We start from the raw sequence: 13,890 nt of genomic DNA, 5'->3' as shown, positions 1-13,890 counted from the left end.
GCAAAGCCTGCTGGCAAGTATTTGAAATTGTTTCCATTTGTGTCATGTATTAGCAAGAGCCATAGTCTTGAGAGAAGGCTTTCACTAATGTGTCAAGGAAGTAAGTAACCCCGTTACAAAAAGATCCCTCAATAATCCAACTTGCAACACCATCATGGCATGGATTGACAGCTCCCATAAATGACCCAGTTCCCAAACGTTCTGATCTGCATATCACTAGCAGGCTGTTAGTGCAACTCTCTGTGCAGTCTGCTCCAAGCAGTAAGAGTTGTGAACACAGCTCCTGCAGCCAAAAGTACCTGTTACTCAGATTCATGCATCACCAACAGAAGATGAGCATTATATACATGTACCATATAATTTTAAGGAAACATTATAGCAATGGTTATTTCTAGCAAGTAGTAATTTATTTATTTATTTATTTAGTGCTTTACTCATTTGTAGGTCATGCTTTTCTACAAACCATGTCAGCATACGTGAATGGATTATTTCAGATTTTTATATTAAAACAACAGATAAGACAAGTCGGTCCCACTAATGACATGGAACACTGCTTTAGCATGTCTGATGCAGCAATTTGTAAGTACACAGAGCTTACTCCACCCTAAAGACTTGATAAACAAAGAGACATTTAGAAAGCTAAACTGTGAAATGACTGAAACAAAAGGGTGTATTTCTAGCTTCAGTTCCCTAAAGCATTTAAGTACTTCTCAGAAACAGAAGACAGGACAATGCCCTGAAGAGCTTCAGTCTAGTTTTAGACATGATGTAACAAAGCTAACTATGATAAAAGTAACATATCCAGTGTTTCAGTAACACCGAATCCCTTTTCTATGTTACCCACCTTAACCCACACTGCAGGTCAAATAGCTCTACTGTAAGCACTGCTGTAAGCCCCCAACACACATGTTAAGAGGAGCGTAATGCACACCCAGAAACTCAGTTGGAGCATCAGCAGCTTCCTGGTCTGCGTACAACTTTGTATACATGCATGAATTTACAGTTAACTGGCAAATGTTCAAACACCACAAAGAAATGAGCAGCACATCACAATTTAGGACTCTAGGCTGACATTAGGAGCAGACTTTCAAGCATTTGTGGAATAACCACATAGCTTTAAATACGGTGATCTACTGTTTCAAGGAAAATACGCTGAATAGCCCAAAAACACAACTCAGTTCCTCTTGAACCACTTCCATCTTCAACTAAACTAATAAAGCCACAGATTTCCAAGAACTTTGAAAAGAGCATCTTCCCACACGCTGTCTCCTTGTGTCTATTACTAACATGCTTATTTGCCACCATCTATCATCGAAACACATGCTCAGCTAACACCTAAAGTACTGACTGTACTAACTCACCACTGTGTCTCTTATTTTTTTCCTTCATCTTCTGAGATTTGATTTCCTCAAGTGTTTTTATTCCAAAATTCAGATTGCCCTCTGAAAATAGGAAACAGTTCATGAGACTGGCTTAGAGGCACTCACTGAGGACCACAGCTCCTCAGGCTTCTTAGCGCTCAGCAACTTTCTGAAGTATTTAGAATAAAGCGTGTCAACACTCCTCACAAGTGAAAGAGCCAGAGAACCAAGGGCATTTTGCCCCTCCTTTCATCCTTCAGGCTTAAAAATGTAGTTTTAATTTTAATCCATTTACACGATATTAGATCCCTCTATCGTTAGATATGGCTTATCAACAGTGGTTGCAAGGCTGCACGTGCAGCCATTTCAACTCCATGCTGTGGCCCTGTTTTGTTCTCCAAAAGTAAAGAAAAGGAGTTCACCTTTCTGACCCAATGGGCACATGATGGTATTCATGGCAGAAATGAGATCATGGAAATAACCGAGTCCATTCAGCACCCCTACATTTTGTTGTGTTTTTACACCACACTGCTTTTGAGTTAACTGTCAAGGTCTTCTGATTTATCCTACTAAGGTGCTGGAATACCTTGTTTAGTAGCAGTAGAACTGCCTTTGCGAGTGGAAATCACCCGTAATCCATTTTTGCCTTCCGCAGCTGGTTGCTGGACGGGAGTTTTAGTTTCTTTTTCCTCAGAAAGTTGGTCTGAAGGGGAAAAATCTATTCAGTTATGCATAGACAAGATTGTTCATGATTACGTAGCTCATGCAGTGACACTTCAGCCCATGCTTCATATAAAAAACTTTGTTGCTCTTTTGTTTTGTTTTGTTTTTTAAAGAGCTACATTGACCTGATGGACTCCTAAGTAGAATACACTAGGACAAAACATCTAGGACTCTCTAGATTCTCTCTGCAGCTTTAACTATTACACAACACATTGCTCTTCAGACAGAAAAAAGAAATTTCCTTCCTAGTTTCACATAGAACTTTACACAACAGACCAGCTAAAGCCAGGAGTGGTTCTAAGCTTTCCTCCAACGTTTCAGGTTCTGTCCACTGACTGCCGGACAAAGCCACCAGTGACCTGGCCACACTGCCTGCCCTATCGCTAGTCAGACCTCGGGTCATCTGTGATTTCTACATTCCTTTACAGCACAGATTCCTTCAAGAACCAAAGATCTACACAATCATTTACAGCACAAATTCCTTCCAAGAACCAAAACATGCTCACCATCATCATCTTCATCATCATCTGCAGCATTGATTACAACTGAAGGGTGTGTAGGGCTTGGGACATTTTCAGAGTTTTCCACTTTCATCACCCCCTTAGCTGTGGAGAGGGATTTGACTGGACAGAAAGTTTCTTTTGCTGCAGTGACATCTGAGCCACTTTCAAATCATCGTCCGCGGACTCAGGCGGACTTGGCAGTGTAGCTAGAGGAAGAGGAGGATCATCGGTAATATGGCAGTTTAAAACTTTGACCACAATTTAGCAAAGAGGTGGTAGGAAAGGCAGATAACCCGCATAGACAATGAATTCATCATCTCCTTTTGCCCATCCCATCACTGTTTACACCGTCAACAATGACTTCCCTTCGAACAGCAACACATCTCCCTACCACCCAGCAAAAGATGAAACAACAGGAAGCAAACTGCAAGGCAAACATCACACAAAGCCAAGAGAAGCTGAGCACGAAAGCAGAAAACAAACACCAGCAGTACACTCGGTGCAGTACACCTATGACTGCAGACCTTTTCCTGCACTCACAAATGAACAGTTACCTGATGGCCCCTACAGGATTGGCACCCACTAAGTAATACTCCAAATTAAGTCTTCAGCGCTTCAAGAAAAAGGACCTAAACTCACTCTTGCTTGGTGGGAAGAATTGTCCATCGATGTAACATCCCTTTGCATGATGAAAAGCACAGTTGGCTTTCTGACAGCCTCCCGGCTGCTTCTCCCAGTAGCAAGGAATCTCACTGCGCTTTTTCTGAAGACAGAAAGAAAGAAAAGCTCGTGATAACATGCACGTGAGGCTTGCAAAGAGATGCACAGCTCCAGATCATGACAGCTGTCACAACACAGTGCTGAAACATCATTCCAAAGATCAGGTTCTCAGTTCAGTGGAGTATTTCTGGGCATATTCACAAAGTTTGCATAAGCTGCAACCACTATGCACATTTAGATTTGTCATCATTCAGTTAGAGAAGACAGGCACTCTCAGACACCAGTTGAGGGTGGGTTAAACTAATACACCTAGGATTATACTAGCATTATTCAGAGGGAAAAAGAACATCTGAAATTGCCTAGGTTAACCCTGTCTAGAACTACTTCTTGGAGACTTAGTTCTTCTGCACCTTTAACTTTCCCCACTTCCTACCCCAGGCAGCTAGAACAGCGTTATCGGAAGGACTGTGGGTCAGAAGAGACCTGAGAGTTCATTATCAAGCCTGCTCCCATGACGATAGAACAGCCTGTTTATTACCCCCCTGCTCCAGCAGGTTTTAGCAGTCTATTTAACAGCTATTCTGCATCTGTTGAGAAAACTGTCAGCATCTAATAAAAATATATATATATATATATCTTGCTAAGACACACCTAAGGCATTGATTTTATTTCCCTCTGCTTCCTCCCACCCCCTCTCTTGGTAACAGAAACCAGTATGATTTTGAAGCAAACGAATCTATCCTGCAAAAGCACAATCAGTACACCTACGGCACTGAAAAATGCTTTTGTTGATTGATTTTGAGAACACATCGTTAGGCACTCACGTCAATTTCCATGTGTCTGAATCGGCAGACGTTCCTGAAACAACGACCCTCCTGCCACAGCTTGCAGACCGTCTCATTGCCCAGAGCAGCTTCGCAGTGGCGGTAGGCACATTTGTCTCCCTGGAACCAAAAGGAAACCAACAAGGAAAACAGAGTACAGCCTCAAAAATGGCCATGCTGCTGCCTAATGTTGCTACAACTGAATTCAGAATCTATCTGGTTCTCAAGTTAACCAAAGACCAGCATGCTTCCTCCTCCTAATCTACTCCTTCCTGAAAAAAATGGGAAAAAAAAGCAAAGCAAAGGAAAGCCAGCCATACCTTGGTACAGGTAGAATAGAAATAGAAGTAGCAATCGTCTCCTTGTTTAGACATGCCGACGAGTTCTGCTAACAAGCTCGGCTTCTCTCCACAGGGACTTCCTCTGCTCTTGGAGAGAGCTGTCTTCACCCTTGCTTGGGCTGAAAGTCTTCTACTGGCTTGTGATCAGTGAAATCTTCTTTTTAAAAGTAACCCTAAAGAAAGTAACAAGTGAAAAATAATGAGGAACGAACAGTTTTCCAGCTTTCTTCAGTTAATCAAATCAAGTTATCAGTCTCTCAAAGAGAGCAAAGCCTTTTTCCCAAATTCTGGAAATACACACCAAGAAGTGGCATAAGCTTTGCCTTTGCTGAAGGAAGACAAATAACACAAAGAAAATCTGTCTAGTTTGTTTTACAGGCTTGTCTTTCTCAGTATGGAACAAACTGACCTCCCTGGTCTAACTTTGCAGTTGGCTATTCTGCCTTTGTCCTGGAGAGAAGAGCAAGAAAGGAACAAATCTATTTTTGCACTCCAAAAACGCGTTAGAGGAGGATTATCACACCTACCTAAGGGTACTTCCTTGTTTGTTTATAAAGCACCAAGTATTTCTCTTGGACAGTCTCTGTTGCTGGTCTGTTTTGTGCCTTCCATTTACAATAAAGATATTAAGATGCTTACCCCTTGTTTTTTGTTGTTTGTTTTTTGTTTTTTTTTCTAACGAACAGTGGAAGTGGAGAGTCGGATGACAAGCAAGAACAAACACTAGAAACTCCTTGTTCTGCCCCTGCTTTTTAATCACCCAGCATCACCCCGGCTGCAAAACAGCCTCTGCTGATTTACCTGCTTGTTAAAGCACCCCACAGGCTGCAAGTGCGGTGTGCTAGGTGTCAAGTTCTATTTCACGGTGCACAGGTAACCATTTGTCTTCCCACAGTCGAAGCACAGAACAGCCTCTTGCTAACAGAACTCATCCCTGCTGCTGCAAGAAACCTCATGGCCTGCAGGAAAACCTCAAGCTAAGAGTTCCAAAGCAAAAGCAGAAAACGCATGATTTGTACTCTTTATATTGGAGTGAATTCTAGCTGCTAAACGCTGCCTACATCTGAGGGCACGTGCTGAGGCTGGGGGGAAGGACACTCAACACCCACTGACAGCAGGAGTGCAAAGATGCCAGCCAAGAAGGCAAAGGTTAGAGCTGAACGCTGCCTCAGCTTCCTCCAGCAGCCAGCTGGGGGTCACCTTTCACCACGCGCTCTGAGACTCTGAGCCCTGAATTGGCAACATGACTATTTTTTTCCAATATTAAGCTTTTCATTAGTGCTTTTGGTTTGTTTGTGGGTATTTTTGTTTGCTTTTTTTGTCTTAGTTTCTGATTTTTATGGAGCAGTGACTTTAGCTGGAAAGAAGGGAGAAGCCAAGTATTTCTCAGTGAAGACGATAACAATTCTGTCTCTGTATTTGTAGAAAGAGACTGTTTGGCAGGTACAGGATACTTCACTGAGACTGTATTCTAGATAAACAGAAAACCTGACTGAAGAAATCTGTGTCCTTCCAGATTCCTGGGCATTTCAAGCGGTGACTCCTGAACGTTCTTGGGAAGAAGACCAACAACAGGTAAGTGATGAGAACACTGTACAAGTCCCTACAGAGACAGACTACATAGTTATTGTGGATCGCTATGAGCTCAAAGTATGTCTAATTTCAGCTTTTTTTTAATGCTCAAATAGGACATATTCCTGCGTCATGTAAAATTGCAAATTAAGCCCATTGTTCACCAATGCCAATTAAAACAATTAATTGGAAGGACATACAGATAGTGAAATAATTCAGCCTGTAATGCACTGTGACTGTTTAGTTTCCACACCTCATGGAGATTTCTGTAGGCTACCATTTGCTTCTGGTCATCTGTAGTTTAGGAGACAGATTCTTTGCCTAATGTTTAAGACAAAAGGCCTTGCTGAATTTTAAAATACCACACTGACAACCTGCTAGTACTATTATGGATATCATTTTAATGATTCATAATTCTTATGATGGGTTTGAGGGCTTTTATTTGGGGATTTTTTTTCATGCTTTGATGTATTAAGAACCTGAAAAGGATCTTTATTTCTTGCAGTGATGATATTAAACCTGAAGTTAGCAGGTTGACGTAAACTAGCTAGCCATGGAGAAGTGACTACTTTTCTGAAATTCCTTGAAAGTGCAGTATTAGAATTTCTTATATTGTGTGTGTGTGTGTATATATATATATATATACATGAGGGAGGCAGAGTTTGCTGATAAGATGATAAGCAGCATTATTTCCAGGGGGCAGCAGTATTTCCATTTGGTATGGCTGCTCCCTAAAGCTACATGCTTGCAGGCTCACACAGGTAATGGACAGCTGTGGCAGTGGAAGAAGGTGCTGCCACTAGCTTGTCACTGTTGCTGTGCCAGAGATTATCATCTCTGCATCTTTGGTAATAGAAATGACTGTGTGAGAGAGAGGTGATTGCTACAAGCAGTCGCTTTGCTATTTACCCACCCCTGAATTTAAAGGTAGGATTGAGCAAACTAATCCACCTTTGCTCTGGGCGTTTGAGCAATCTGTTCTGCCAGCAGAGTTGTAGGCATGGCACACGTGGGTAAAGGTAATCACCTAAGGGTGCTTCCTTTTCCAGCTGGCACAGCTGTATCTACAAGATCTGCAGCCTTTTTACAGTGCCCCGCGCTGCTGCAATGCTTCTCTAATGAAATGCAACAGTGGCTTTGCTGTGGCAGCAGCTGTCCTACAAAGAGGATCGTGTCATTCCCTGCTGCTTTGGGAGCAGTCGACTTGCAATTACAACCATTGATGTGATAGATTGGTTAGTAGTAAAAGATTGTCCGAAATTTGTAGAAAAGATTGTCCGAAAGTGAGTATGCGCACCTCTGGATAAATTCAGATATGAGGACGCATCTACATCTCTAAAAGAAAAAGGAGGGCAGGATAAAAAGAGAAAGGACTTAGAAGTCCTAACACCGCCCCCACTCTACATTCCACCGCCCGCACTAACAGCTCCTGTCCTTAATGGACTCCCCGAATTAGCTAATCCAGGAGAATCGGAATCGGATCATGAAACACAGGGGCCGGTAACCAGAAGCAGGGCAAGAAATCAGAAATCTGCTTTAAGGGAGGGATTATATCCCCTACGAGAAATAGTGATGGGGGGATCCCAGCCAGGAATGGAATATGTGGCCATCCCCATTAACTCTGGGGATGTCTGAGATTTTAAGAAAAGGACAGGAGGAGGGTAAGCGAGCTTTAATGGCAACTGGCATGTTTGCAGCTGCTGAGGAATAATTCTAACTGGAATAATAACTGTACATTGTATATTGTATATATATAAAAGCCCGGGCATTTTTGTTAAAGTACACTTTTATACATATGTTAATATGTAAATATGTAAATATAAGGACTGCCATTGAGGTGTATGTCTAAGGGAACAAAATTTGCCCAGGCATATTATCGGCTCATCAGGTTTAAATGTCCTCAGTGTAATTGTCAAGAGGCAGTTAATTTACAGTGGTCTGATTTTACTTGTGTATCTATATATTGTGGATTTTGGAGGGATTGGGATTGACTACTAAAGAGCTTCTAGGAAAACAGTGGAATATTGACCACTGTAGATTACAATAGGAAAAGTTCAAAGCAAAGAAATCCCGAGGAAAAGCCCTCTAGGATGTATACTAACACATTGGAGGGATATAGTGGGGTGAAAGGGTACAGAAAGTAAAAGAACTCTTATCAAATATTGTAATCAGTGGTGGCCACTTTATAAACTAGAGGATGGAGCAGAGTGGCCCCTAAATGGAACTATTAATTATAACACCATATTACAGTCAATGTTGTTTTTGTGGAAAGAAGAAAAATGGGATGAAATATGGTATATTGATTGATATGTTGTTTCAGTATCTTGGAGGGAAAAGGTATGGAATTAAGTTGGACTCTGACTGAGCCTTTGGTGCTGGTATTAGAAAAGTACAGGCTGGAGAAAGATAAAGGAAGTGTTAAAAGGGTTGCTGAAGGTGTTAAAGGTGTGGCATGCAGTATTTAACAGAGCTATTTGAAATTGAATGAGCAGGGAAAGGTGATGTAGGCATTATAAAAAGTAACAGTCTAGAAGTTTTGGTATATTTGCTGTGGTGTTTGTTCAGTTTCCCAAGCATTGGGGAGGGGGGAACAGCCTGCTCCACCAGGGGCCTCTCCAGCGGCCGCAGGGGGGCTTCGGCTCCAGCGCCTGGAGCGCCTCCTCCCCCTCCTTCTGCACTGACTTTGGTGTCTGCGGGAGGGTTTCTCGCTCTCCCAACTGCTGTTGAGCAGCAGGCTTTTGTTTGTTTCTTTGTTTGTTTTCGTGGATGTGCTCTCACAGAGGCACGGACTGTGTTGCTTATGGCTTGGCTCTGGGCAGCAGTGGGCCCCTTTGGGGCCAGATGAAATTGTCCCTTATCTATCACGGGGAGGTTTCTGGGTTTTTCTCACGGGGGCTGCCACTGCAGTTTCCCACCCCCACACCCATCACCCCCCCCCCCCCCCCAGAACCTTGCCATCAAACCCAATACACTGGAGCAGCTAAGTGATTACTGACTTGTAAAGTATCAGGGATTAAATTAACTAATGAAACCCTAAATGTGATGGGGGTAGAAGGGACTGGGATAACAGTGCCACTTTTGGGGAATACTAAGCTGAGACCAGGGGATAAAATGATCACTGGACAATTATTGTATGTATCCAAGGCAGGGACTAACTTGATGGGAAGGGATTTGATGATTAAATTGGGCATTCAAATAGTAAATTGTTAGACTGGAATAACAGTGTTATTAATGGAGTGCTCTCTGGCCCTGAGAGCAAACATACATGTATATTCACCTCTGACTGGAAAGACCCTGAAATGGGGGCAGAAGCAACAATATAGGTGGACAATTTTACCTCAGGGCTATACAGGGCCACCTATCTATTTGGGTAAATTCTAAAAAAAGATTTTGGAGCAATTACAACCTCCCAAGGAGGTATTAATGTTACAAATATGTGGATCATTTTAAGGAAAATCGATACTCCCTGATGGGAGAGAAATGCTGAATAAAGTGATAATGAGGCAAATATTAACTGTTTTACATCAGAAGAGTCATTGGGAGGTGCAAGCAATGTGTGATGTTGTTCTAAGAAAGCATGTCTGTGTAGGAATATATACTTTAGGGAAACACACATGCAGAGGATGTACTATATGTCAAAAGGTAAATAAAAAGGTCTTCTGTAACCCATCTAGAGGGGGACGGGAGCCAGGGCTTTGACCTTTCCTAAGTATACAGGTAGACTTTACTGAGTTACTTGTTTGTCCTAATTGACCACGTGACTGAATGGGTGTAAAGCTTTACTGCAAGGATTAAAGCAGGCCTTAGAGATTGAGTGGGATTTTCACAGCCCCTGGCACCCCTTCTCTTCTGGAAATGTAGAGCGAATGAATGGTGAAATTAAGAAACAACTAACAAAACTTATGCTGGAAACTAAGTCTTCTTGGGTAAAATGTTTACCCCTTGCACTGTTAAACATATGGACACAGCCCAGAACTGATGTAGGAATTTCTCCTTTTGAAATGCTGTATGGTATGCCCTATGACTTGGAATTGCCACTTGATCACCCTCAATTCTAATTAAGACTTGGAAAGAGACTTTTTTTAACACCACGATGGGGAAGGCCCCTATGTTGTTTTGCTTACTACAGAAACAGTCGTCCGGACTGCAGAGAAAGGATGGACACATGCCATCCGTGTTAAAGGACCCATCTGTGACAAGAAGTGGGAGATCGCTCCAGGAAACAAAGACCTGAAGCTCACATTGCGACGAACTCGATAGGTACCGTGGGTTAAGGTAGAGGCTCTCCCCTGAAGAACACTACTGCTGCCGAGAAGAACTAAAACCTCGTAGTTGGCTGCAACCCAACTGACGAGTGAGGCAGAGGAGTGAATAAGTGGGGAAAGAAATGGGCCTCAGCCATTCCTATCGGTATTTGGGGGTTCTCGCAGTGATTTCATCCTGCATAGTGACTCAACACCACCCCCACCAACCTTTTAATGGACTTTAAGTCGATTCGAAGATCAACAGGTTATTGCAACCCAGATAACATCGGGGGGGGGCCAAGCTTTACTTCTACACTATGTCAGCTGATCTCGAGGCCCTGATGCTGGGAATATATGGGATTTTATTTCTGCCCAAGTTCTAACCTGGGAAAGGGGTACTGTAAATGCCTGAATGTGTATTATTGTGCATACCGGGGGTGTGAAACCATTGCTACAGACTGGACACTCGGGGCTGGTCAGGATAAATTCTTACAAGTGGGATATGGGCTGCAAGGTTGTAACCGACAATTGGATCCTTGTTACAGGTGGCGAGGGCATGGTATAGGGTATACAGGAACCTTCCACGGAAATAAAGAAATTTGCAAGGTTCTGTATATAAATATAACAAACTCAGACGATACTAGCTGGGTACTAGGGAAAAATGTCAGATTTTACTAACATGGAACAGATAGGGGAGGACTCATACCAATAAAGAAGGAAAAACCCGAGACTTCCAAGGTAGTCGGGCCTAATAAAGAGTTATTAGGGGAAGGTTTGGTTGTCCAGACTGTAAAGATACCTGGGACTGCCCAACCTACTACAGTGTTTTCTAATAAGTCAACAGAGTTATCCTTACCCACACTGCTTCCAAGCATTGTGAAAAAAAAAAAAAAAAAAAAAAAGAAAGGGGTTGTACCCGAGAGTAGTATGTGGAAAGTTATAAATGCTAGTTTCCAGGTACTAAATCGAACTAATCTTGAGATAACTGAAGGGTGCTGGCTATGTGTAAGTGTTAAGCCCCCATATTATGAAGCTATAGGAGATATGGGGAGGTCTGAATATTCAAACGAGTCAAATCCTTCCAAGTGCAGTTGGGGTCAGGAAACTGGGATAACTTTGACTCAAGTTATGGGAAAAGGTAGATGTATCGGCACAGTTCCAAGAGATAAAAATGATCTGTGCCATGCCACTGAAAAAAAAAAAAAAAGTACCAAACACACAAATGATTAATTCCTGCAAATAACACTAGGTGGGTATGTTCATTGTTGAGAGTCACTCCTTGCCTATCTTTAAAATTGTTTAACACATCTCACAATTTTTGTGTACAGGTGGTCATTATACCAAGGATTCTATACCACACTGAAGAGTATATGTATACCCATCACACAGTGGCTGAATACCATCTGGTAAACATCATACTGGGGTGGTAAGAGATACAATGACTAAATTGCGGGAAGGATCAGAAAAACGCAAAAGGGAAAATGAGGCTCCTCAGAATTGGTATGAATCCTGGTTTAATTACTCACCTTAGCTTACTACACTGCTAACAACCATAGCGGGGCCCTTGTTGTTACTTATATTAACACTGACTTTTGGACCATGTATATTCAATCGAGTAATTGCAATTGTGAAAAGACAATTGGAAGCTGCTCATCTTATGCTTGTGTATGCTAAGTATGAATCTCTTGAGCAGGAGGAGGACGACGCAGAAACTTTGATGCTCAGCAAGAAAATATTGCAAAAATTCAATGAACAAAATATGTTAGAAAAAGAAAAAGGAGGGATTGTGATAAATTAGTAGGGGCTTGTTCATTGTCCTTGAGAATTTAAAGAATCTACTGAGGAGATAAGGTTTCACAACTCACAGCATTGTAACATGGGGACAAATGGGGAAGGGGGGTTGGGTAAACATCCTTGTTAAAACAAGGATTTTGTAAGATACCACCCACCCACCTCAAGACATCCTATTTTGCCCCCACCTGAACACAAGCACAACGCATGATCACCGGAGGAAGAATAACGACCCCCAACAACAGACTGCGCAGCCTCAGAACAAGTCTCGACAAGTCGACAAGTCGACAGGTCAAGTCTCGACAAGCCAGAACTTGAATGCTCTAAAACAGCGACACTGGAAAGGGGAAGTTGCGTGCTGTGGTGGAGCGGAGACTCCCCAGCCACCCAGCACTGTTTTGCTTGTGTCTGCTTACTTGATTAACAAAATAATTTCAATAGACCAGAAAATTGTGTGGTCTAACTTATAACATTAGGGGTGGCAGCTTTTTCCAAGACTGACCTACGCCTGGCACCTAATCTGCGTTTCAGTAGACGTACAGAAGGGAACAAAGAGCTGTGTTGTTAGCACTGTATTTAAAAAGCTACCGTGAAGAAGATGCCTGTGTTGAGCGGACAACAGGAAGCTTTCATTGCATCTCCAGGCAAAGGAGAGGAAAAAAACATATCACTGAGGCAAAAATGTGTTTCTTCTTATCCACTTCAAGACGATGTTGAAAACCTGGTATCCTAAATGCATCTTTACCTATGGAACCACAGTCAGCTCATTGCATTGCAACTGGAAAATTTCATACTTAAAAGGGAATGACAGGCAACGAGGAAGCAGGAGCGTTCCTGGCATCAAAACTTTTGCTCTTCGAAGTTTTGGGCAAACTTCTCCCCGTTATTAGTCGGGAGAGAAGAAGACCTTCACAGTTAAATATATATAAAGGCGTAAATCTCGGTTGTACATGAACAGCTGTCACAACTAAGGGTTCCCAGAAGCCCCATTCTGTTTTTTCTGACTTGGGGAAAAGATCAACTTTTAGCGTCTGAGGTAAAAACATTGCTAAAAGCAGCGGTATGTGGAAACACAGCGTATTGAAGAGAAGTACGTAGTGGGAGTTAAAACGTAGACTAAGATATCTGGACACGTACTGAAGGAAGAGCTCCTCTTTATTCAACTTGGAGGTGGAAAAAAAGGGGGTTGGGGGTGGGTTTTTTGTTTGTTCGCTGTTTGTTTGTTTTTTCTCCAAAGGTTTTGGGGGTGTCCCAGCCAGCCCCGGAGGGCATTCCTCCCTCAGCACCGGGCACCTGAGGGGAACTCGGGGCTGGAGAAGAAGCCGAGGTCGGGGAGCCGGGCGCCCTCAGCGCCTTTATGCCCTGAGCCGAGGCGAGCCGAGCCGGGCCGGGCCGGCCGCCGCCTGCCGGGCGGAGCGGCTCCGCCCCGCTCCCTGCCGGGGGAGGCTGAGGCACCGCGGCCCGCCGCTGCCCGCCGCTGCCCGGCCCTGCCCGGCCCTGCCCGGCTCTCAAACCCTCCCGGGGACGGGGCGGGGAGGCTGCGAGGCGCCGGGAGGATGCGAGTGGGCGCCGCGGGCTGCGAGGCGAGGGCCCGGGCGGCCGGCGGAGCTGGGACTCGGCGACGGCTCAGCGCCCGCCCCGCCGGCAGCGGACGACTCCCAGAGACACAAAACGGCGGCGGCGGAGGAGGAGGCAGGTGGCGGGGCTGAGAGGAGAGGGGGGCGAGGCGGCTGCGGGAGGCGACCCCAAGCGGCCACGGGAGACCCCCGGGGAGAAGGCGAGGCGCTCCCCCGGCCGGCCCTGAGGAGAGG

General features: G+C 43.9%; 1 long non-coding RNA gene across 1 annotated transcript; it reads right to left on the bottom strand.

Annotated features, from left to right (window-relative positions):
• Nucleotides 1-1,968: 1,968 nt before the first annotated feature.
• On the bottom strand, nt 1,969-5,694 carry LOC140000942 (uncharacterized). The gene is made up of 3 exons (XR_011806134.1): nt 4,452-5,694; nt 3,227-4,251; nt 1,969-2,793 (listed from the first exon to the last, which is right to left on the bottom strand). It is a non-coding gene; the product is annotated as an uncharacterized lncRNA (long non-coding RNA).
• Nucleotides 5,695-13,890: the final 8,196 nt, after the last annotated feature.

This window comes from Anas platyrhynchos, chromosome 35, assembly GCF_047663525.1.
Source record: "Anas platyrhynchos isolate ZD024472 breed Pekin duck chromosome 35, IASCAAS_PekinDuck_T2T, whole genome shotgun sequence".
Classification (NCBI taxonomy): Eukaryota; Metazoa; Chordata; class Aves; order Anseriformes; family Anatidae; genus Anas; species Anas platyrhynchos.
This window is presented reverse-complemented; position numbering and strand designations above follow the sequence as displayed.